The sequence below is a fragment of the Camelus ferus genome, chromosome 36 (genome assembly GCF_009834535.1).
Source record: "Camelus ferus isolate YT-003-E chromosome 36, BCGSAC_Cfer_1.0, whole genome shotgun sequence".
Classification (NCBI taxonomy): Eukaryota; Metazoa; Chordata; class Mammalia; order Artiodactyla; family Camelidae; genus Camelus; species Camelus ferus.
In genome coordinates, this window is record NC_045731.1 from 20223216 (window position 1) to 20232240 (window position 9025).

The window sequence follows — 9025 nt, forward strand, 5'->3', positions numbered from 1 at the left end:
TTATCTCATTCCAGTATTTTATCTGGGATTGTCTTTCCTGCTTTTTCTGCCTAACTTTCTCTTCATTCTCTAAGTCCCAGATCAAATGTCACCCCTTCTCTGCAGCTTTACGTAGCCTTCTAGGGAGAACAATTCATCCTGTGTTCTCAATACGTTCTGCACACCTCTAATATGCCATCTATCACGTTGAAATTTATTTAATTACTTAGAGTAATAGCCAACCTCTATTGAACACTTGCTATGTGCCAAGTATTATGCTGAGTACTTTACATGCATTACTTCACTGTGAGTTTCAAAGTAGTCCTCAGTGGCATCTATTGTTATCCTTATTTCTCAGATTCATACACTTAATTCAAATTTTATTTTATGTAACAGAAAGAAGCAGAGTACCTACTCTTTGACCTTGGATTTAATCTGAGACTGTATGACATCAGAGCACATGTCAAGCACTGTGATATATCAGTAGTATGTACCACATTCATCCTAAAACTCCAGAGCAGGGATAGTGTCTTATTCTCATGTTAAACCTCAGCATTTAGATGAGCTTCTGATCAGAGTAGGCACTCAAGATGTTGTAGTTATGTGAATCACTTGATTAACTTGTCCTCAGAGAAGCTGAAGTACCTGAAAATTGCTAATAAAATTTTTAGCATATGAAAGATCTTTAGCACCCCTGGAAGATTCTTTCCTGAAGACCACAGTGAGACAGGTGATTATCAGAGAAACCTAATGCTTTGCTCTGAGTAGTCTCTGCCTCTAATAGAAATACCTTGGACACCAAAAACAAGACGTCAAGGGAAATAGTCATGAGGATATACTATGGTAACTTTCAAAACAGATGAAACAAAACCAATTTGACTTACTAGAATGAACAGAGCTTTTAAAGGCAATCAATAGCAGTTATCTATTAGCATAAAGTAAGCCATCACAAAGTGTTCTGTCGTAAATTAGCAATCATTTGGTTTTCTTCTCATCTCTCATGTCAAATCAGTTGGGTGGTTTAGCTGACCTGCTGGGCTCTGCTGATCTTGGTTAGGCTAACCCTGCACATGTGGACAGCTGGTAAGTTGGGCAGAAGCTGGCTTAAGATGGCTTTGGCTAAGACAAGGTATGAAGGTACAAAGCTCTGCCTTCAAAGCCCTTACCAAATAGTAGAGTATATGCTATGTAAATAATCAGTTCTAATTCAGTACACCATGGGATACACGATTCAAAATTATACATGATGCTATTGGAGTTAGAAGAAATATTTTCATTGTGATGATTGGAGATGATTTCATGAAAGTCACATTACTACTGGGGCTTAAATAGGCTAGGTTTTTGGCGAATGTGTATTTTAGCAGATGGAATGACAACTGTAAACATACTGAGGCTAAAAAGTGCAATACATACTCCAGTGATGGCAAATTGTCAGAACTGAGCAGAACATAGACAAGTAGTGGAGAGAGCTCAGCTGGGGGTGGAAAGTTGGGGTTTAGTTTATGATGAATTATTTTGGATACATTTTATATCCCTTATGTAGAGTCTTCCATAGGTATTTTACATTTAATAATGGAGCAAAAAAATAGTTAAAGGAAGAAGCAATTACTTATTTGCTAGTAGAGAGACTGGTCATTAGCAGAATCATGCATAATAAAAGGAGAGTAGTTACAGCCAAATTTCAAAGTGACAATAAAACCTTGCCTCACCTTTTTCTCAACGTTTTGGATAAAAATGAGCCAAGTGGAGTTAAGGCACTAGCAAGAACATGTAAGTGCTCTTACTTTGTAGTTTTTCCGTTAGGAAACATGGGTTATAATACCATGAAAATGCCATGTACTTTCTCCTGTTCACCTTTTCTTACTGCCCCTAATGTTGGGATGTCAAGGACAATGACTTCTTTGTGGATGGAGAGATTAAATGCTATGGAGCCTGTGTTTTCATTAGCAAAGGTGATAATTGCACAGAGGTGGGTGATGAAAGCATTAGAGTCCATGGAATTCTCTCTAGAACAAAAACAGAAGAAGCAGAATGCTTTCATAGACACTACACTGCTCTTCATCACTGCCCCACCAGGCTTCTGGAGTTGGTCCCTTTCATCAGCTATAATGAAATAAAACAATAACAAAGAATGAAAGTTGATCGGGAATTTTAGTATAACGGACTCCTTCCAGTTTTGCCCTTTCCAGAGGCACTGAAATTAGCTGCTTCAGGTACCATTAAATTCAGCCAAAGTATAAATATAAATATATTTTTATTCCAAAATTTTCACACTAGAAAGCAGGTTCTATATTTATTTTATATTTTATGAGGTAGATTCAAACACACTTCAACAAATGTTAGATGCCAAGTACCTTACGTATTCTTATGTATTTAAAGTACATGCCACTTTAAAAACATTTTTAGACCAACTACTCTTAACTTGAACTTAAACTTTGTGCTTCATTTAAATAAATACAGGAAGATTTAACTATCTGGGGGCTATTCATACATACCTGTCCAAAGCAGAAACTTAACTTACCCTTTACATTTTTTTCCCAACTCTTATTAAATTTTACTTACAGAAATTGAAGAGATTCTTCTTACCCCATTCTACATATTAAGACATCATTACAATAGTTTAAAATATTTACTTTAATCCAGGTGACAGTATTTTGAGGCCCATAAGCTGTTTCTGACTGTTAGATTATCAACAAGCTTTGTCTGAATGACAGTCAGAAATTCTGAATGTCATCAGATAAACAGTTTTATTAGTTTGCTGTTTTTTTCCCCTTTCAGGAACCACTGCCTAAGTATTACAACCACACCAGGGTTTTGTGATCCCTTTTCCTAGGCTTTCAACATCATTAGAAATGTCCATGTTTAGGTACATATTACATTGTATGAACTCTGTCGTTGCAGATTTGAATATATTTAATTGCTGATTTCAGGAGCATAAAGGTTGTTAAAACTATTATTACCTTTTATTTTAGGTCTATCTCCCTATGCAGCACAGTGCTGTTCAGGCATTTCTCCTACATTATACACATTTTTCTATTTATATAATCATTTCTTAATTATGTGCAGGTGAATAATGAGTTCTACACCCCTATGATGTTTAAACAGAATTTGAAAAACCAAATAAATACTGAAGTAATTCCTCTTATTTCAGTCTATCTATACATTTCTGACTGCTGATGTCACTAAAAATTGGATCCATGCACAACTCATCTGTGTTTGGTTCAAAATAATTTCTGTCTAGCAGAAAGATACCATTTGTCTGAATTTTGATAACCTAACATTTGTCAAATAGCGCTGGCAATCTCTGAATGTCTATTGTGCATATTTTAATCTAGTATGATTAAAATGGTCCAGAGCCTTCCAAAGGCAAAACAGCCTAGTAGTTCACAGCACAGACTCTGGAGCCAGACTCCCTGGGTTTGCCTCCTGGCTGTGCCACTTGCTGTCGTGTAACCTAGAACACGTTACTTAACCTCCCTGTTCCTCAGTGTGTTTATGTGTAAAAAATATGTTGCTGCATTGTGAGAATTTAATGAATATGTGTGTGAGAATGTATGTGGCATGTGTGTCTTTGTATATGTGTGTGTTTATAAGTAGTGATATCTAGCTTCTTAAGCCATACTTTGTATTATTATTATTATTATTATATTATTAATTATTATCCATGATTGCCCTTCTTTCTTGAGTTAACTCAAAACCAGAGGTCAATTAGGACCAAAATTAATTCCCACAAAAATTCTGCATATGAGCTTTGGGGAGAAATCTCCAAAAATTTAAAACTTTGACAAAATTTTTATTTTTTTTAATTGCACTACCTAGATGTGGATTAGTGATCATTGATAAAAATGAAAAAAGTAATTCCCTTTGGGTCTTGGAATTTAAGGGTTACATAGGCATTAAGACAACAGAGTATCTAGAGATCTTTCAACCAGGGCAGTGTGAGAGTAACTCTTGCTCAGACCTCAAAGGTATACATTGTGTTTTCAGAGACTTACATATGGAGAGAATAGGCTTAGTGTATATTTTATATATGACAAATACACTGCATTTTTGTGCAACAAAAATCACAAAATTGAAACAAACTCTCAGCTATAGAGTTGTTTCACATTTTCAAAAGATACTGTCATTTCTAGTACATTCCTCTGCCAGCTTTCTCATCTTCACAGCAGTATTTAAAACAGTCAACCATCTCCTCACTCAGGCTCAGTGGATGGCCCTCCATCCTGCCTCACAGGGAAATGGAAAGCTAACATATAATTCTCACCTCGGCTTCCCAACACCAAACCCCAAGAGAACAACCCTTTTCTCTTTTCTTTCAATTACAAGAGATCCTTCCACATCCAATTTTTCTTATTTAAATGCTATGTATTTAGTTTTTATTTAGTGTTAGCTAAAAATATCACTTATTTTTCCTAGAACCTAAACCTGTCTTCTAGATTGATTTCTACTCATTAGCAGTTAAGCCTATTTAAAAATAGAGCAAAACAAAACTAAATGAAATATTTCAATACCACCAAAACAAAAAAAGAACATCCAAAAAGTACTCCCAGATCCCAGTACCCTTCTATCACTTAGCTTGTGTTGTATAATAAGCTACTCAGAAACTACCCCTAGGCCTAAAAGAGTAAGCATTCATGATTTTCATAATAATCTAGGTTGGCTGAGTAGTTCTTGTCTGGGCTGTCTTCTCCGTGTCTGGATAGTCTATGGTGACCTTACCCAGACGTCTGACAATTTGCAGCCTGAATGATCTCGGGGTTGGGTAGCTTGGTAGGGATGGCTTATGTCTGCTCTCTCATCTTCCAGTAGCTTTGCTTGACTCTTATAAACTGTTCATGAGCACTAGCACTATCTTGAGAGCTTGATTTATGTCCTTTCCAAGAGGTGTTTGGTAAGAGGTACTGTACCATTTCATGGTTATATTAGAGGTCCATAATGTGAAACTGGTATTTACACATATACAGTTTAAGCAGTCACACATTATTTTATACCAGATAGCACGCTCAAAAAAATATATGACAAACCAAAAGTCAAATCTCAAAAAGAAGTTAGAGTGGAGAATTGAACCTAAAATTGACCCACATGACAGCTATGACTGAACATTCCTAGACCTAGAAATATTTATAATTAATATTTTTATAACTTAAGAGAACCTCTTTGTGGTAGAACAAAGAATGCCAGTTATAAAATTCCATAAGAAAGACTGCTTTGATTTCTGAATCAAATAAAACACTATTAATAGCTCAGAAATAGTATTCCCAAGCACACACATAATGTGTAAATTATACAGTCTAATAGCAAGCGTAATTCAAGAAGTTCAGTTAAACACGGTCAAAGCCAGTGCCTTGAAAGGTACAGGTCAATTAATTGTTCCTCAAATATATTGGCTAAAGTTCAGTAATCCAAAGAAAATAGCTTCTTTCCCTTAAAAATTAGCACAAATCTATAAGCCTCAGATAGGCAGAGAAATATATTTCTATTATAATAGAAAGTAATGCCAAGAAAGACGGAATTGCCCCAGTTCTCTCCAACTGATTTTCAAACATTTCTCTTATGACTTCTTCCTGGAGATCCAGATCCCCATTGAATCATTCACTGTCTCCGGTGGGCCTGGCTCTCAAAAGTCATTCTTGCAATTTGAATCCACCCTTACCTATCTCTGTCTAAACCTCCCATTTCCTCTTAGCTCAATGTTAAACTGGAAAACACATATACAATCACATTTATAGCAAAGATAGAATTGTCAAATAAAAATCCAACATTTTATAGTAGAAAAGGGGCCTAGAAAGTTTGAGTTGCCCAAGACAGAGTTATGACCAAATCAAGACTTACAGTCTAACTTTCTTTCCATTCAATCACACATGAACTTTGCTAAGGTCCTAATGGTAACTGCCGAAATGTTGCTTTCCTTCTGGACCTTTGGGCTATTTTAATCTACAGAGGACCCTGCAGTCTAGTATCTTTTTAGCAAAAAATGTCATTTGTATCACAATACGTAAGGATTTGCTTATTCCAACCACATGTAATATGAGTTGCAGCTACATGAAGTCTGTGAAACTATCATCAGATAATCATTTTAACTACATAAAAATGATATATACCTGACTGCAAATAAAATAAATTATATTGAAATGCAGTTGTCAAAACATAAATGTGATATGGTAATATATGCTCTTACAAGCTAAAAAGAAAATGTATTTACAGCATTTTCAAAGTGTGAAGTCTATTGGTCAGCTTGGATTAGAACAATATATTATAGAGTAATCTTTGACTTGCCTCTTTTCACATACTGATCAAATAACAATTGAGTTAGGGAACACTAGAAAGCAGTAAGAAAATATGACAATTTAAAGTTTGGTGACTGAATAATGATGAGGCACAGAGTTGCTTGTTGTTGGACAACTATGTCACATGAGCCTCTACAGAAAGATGACTGATCGTGTGGGCAATTTGAAAGTAGAAATGGGAGTAAATGTTAGTTTGAGAGAGTTACAACTACAATATGATATGAATGTACGTGGCATTTATCTTGATAGCAAGCAAGTTCATTAGATTTCTATTATTACTGTAGTTTGTTGCCCATATCATAAAAGAAATGCCAAATTGCAGTTAGAACCTATTAAAAATAACAATGTAATTTGTTTTCCATCCCACATTCGTAGTCTTCCTGAATTTTGGTCTAATTCTAGATACAAGACGAAGAGTAATAAAATCTGGAAATATCTTCTACAAAGGTAGGGACTTATCCATGAAGAAGATATTTTTAAAAGTAAAAGATTAACAGAACTATAAAGTTGGGTGCTTGCTTTTAATGAGTCAAAAGACCATGCAGGCCCCCAGGATGCGTGGTGCTTTGAATAACACCAAAGTGTCAGTGTTGTGCTATTTTATGAGTTAAATAAAGGCAAGAGGAAATTGAATGATTTAGAATTAAAACTACACATTAAAATTTCAAAGAAAATGGTAACACTCTTTTCATGTTTTGAATCTGGTTGGCCCTTTTAAAATTTATCTCTTCTACTTACTGTGTCATTTCTTCACCTAATTTCTCTGCTCAGTTCATAATTGCTCTCCTCCTGGTTAACAAATAACGTCAGAATACTGTTGCCTGTCACACTTTTTGCCATCCTTCTATACCGGCTTCCATCACAGCAGCATGGATGGTCCGCTGCCACATATTTGCTCTCCTTGCCCCAATCTGCTTTAGGAACATACTGCCTATCACCTGCACTAATGAAATCATCTATTAATTTATTGTTCTGCTCTAATTAAACAATTAATTAATTAGAATTAATTCTAATTCCTTCTCATTGAATCTAGCCTCCATGGTGCTTATAAATCTTCCTAAAATAAAAATAAAGCTATGTTAATTCTCTATGACGTAACAAAAGCTAAACTCTTCCAATCCTTGAGTCAAATTCCTCCTTTATATGGCCCTTATTTATTGTCCTTCATCTCTTGAAGTGCCATCTGGTCCCCCTCAGCTGATGTTCTATTTTGGTGTGTGTTCTGTGCTTTCTTCAGTTAAAACTTTTAGTATATGGACTCCACTTATTCACAACCAGTTCACTATAATCACTTGAAAAAAAATTATCCCATCTTTGAGTGTTTCTACATATATTTAACAGTGCTAAAATATATGTAAATATAGTTAAATTCCAATTATTTAACCAAACAAATTTCACTTAAATTATTATATCTGTTCATCAATTTGAGAAATGACTAATTTATCTAGGAAGAACTACCACTCAAATGTTCAGGATTAAAAAAAATATTCATCAGGAAGTCTAAGAAAAACAAGAAAAATTTTATGTATTTAGAATTTTGATTCTAGTATCATGCAAATTGCACATATATATCCAGTGCAAGCAAAAGCATATAAAAATAGGGGGGAAAAAGGGTAACACATCTAAATATATAATAATCTTCTCATTGTTAAGATGGTAAAAAATTTGATACCTATAAAATTTTTAAATTATCCTCAAAACAGTTTTTACAAAAGCCCATAGAATACCTGAACCGATATTAAAACATTAAAAAGTGATTGAGCATAGGTAAAACGTCATTAGGTATCCTTGTCAAACACAGCATCGGAATTAATCATGGTTGAGCACACGGGTGTCAGGTCACCATTTTATGTCAGCTGCCTTTGGGTGGTTGTGCTACAAACAATTTATCACCTAGGACGCTTTGATTTTCTCATTGAATCTTACTTCAACTTCTTGGTCAGGGGCATCTCTTCCATTCAGTGGTTCTTGAAAACACCAGGCTGAAGTAATGATTTTTCCCTTCTTCTAAAGTCAGTTTCACTCTAGGTATATAAACTTGTCAAATAAATCATGTAGGGGAGCTAACTTTGGGGTCCCCAAAATGTGTCTCTTTGACATAAGGATTAATTTAAGCTCACTATTTTTAAGGCCCCAAAAATTCAGGAAGAACCTTTGACTTTCCCCTTAATTGCCTAAAAGAATATAGTTAGAGGATATGTTCCAGGAAGGGAGCTTACGCCATAGATAACTTTGGTATAAAGTAGTGTGGTAGATAGGGAAGAGTCTGTTAAAGTCTGTTATTCCTTTCTGTGTCCCAGTGTCTCTGCTTGGCCCAGCAAACGTTTCATTACCAAACATTTGCTTTTCTATCTCCATGAATTGCCTTCTTCCCCTTTTAAGTCCCAAGCCATTAAACCCCAAATCCACTTTTGTCTTAGCTGAAAATGGCATTTAAGGTAAAGTTTTCAGTCATTTTGGTGACTTCCTGGGTCTCTCCAATGTATACATGTTTTTTAAATTTTCACTTGATTTCTCCTGTTAATCCATTTCATGTCAATTTATTCCTAGACCATCCAGAGGAATCTAGAAGGGTAGAGGAAAATTATTCCTCCCTGTCAATCACATAAGGCTCAGTGAGATATCACGTAGTATATGAATATGTGCATATGTGAATGCCTCTCAATTTATGAGCCAACAGATTTTAATCTTTTACAGTATATCTATTTTGACTGAAGCAAGCTGTGACACAGTTACAAATCATTAACCACATTATAGGA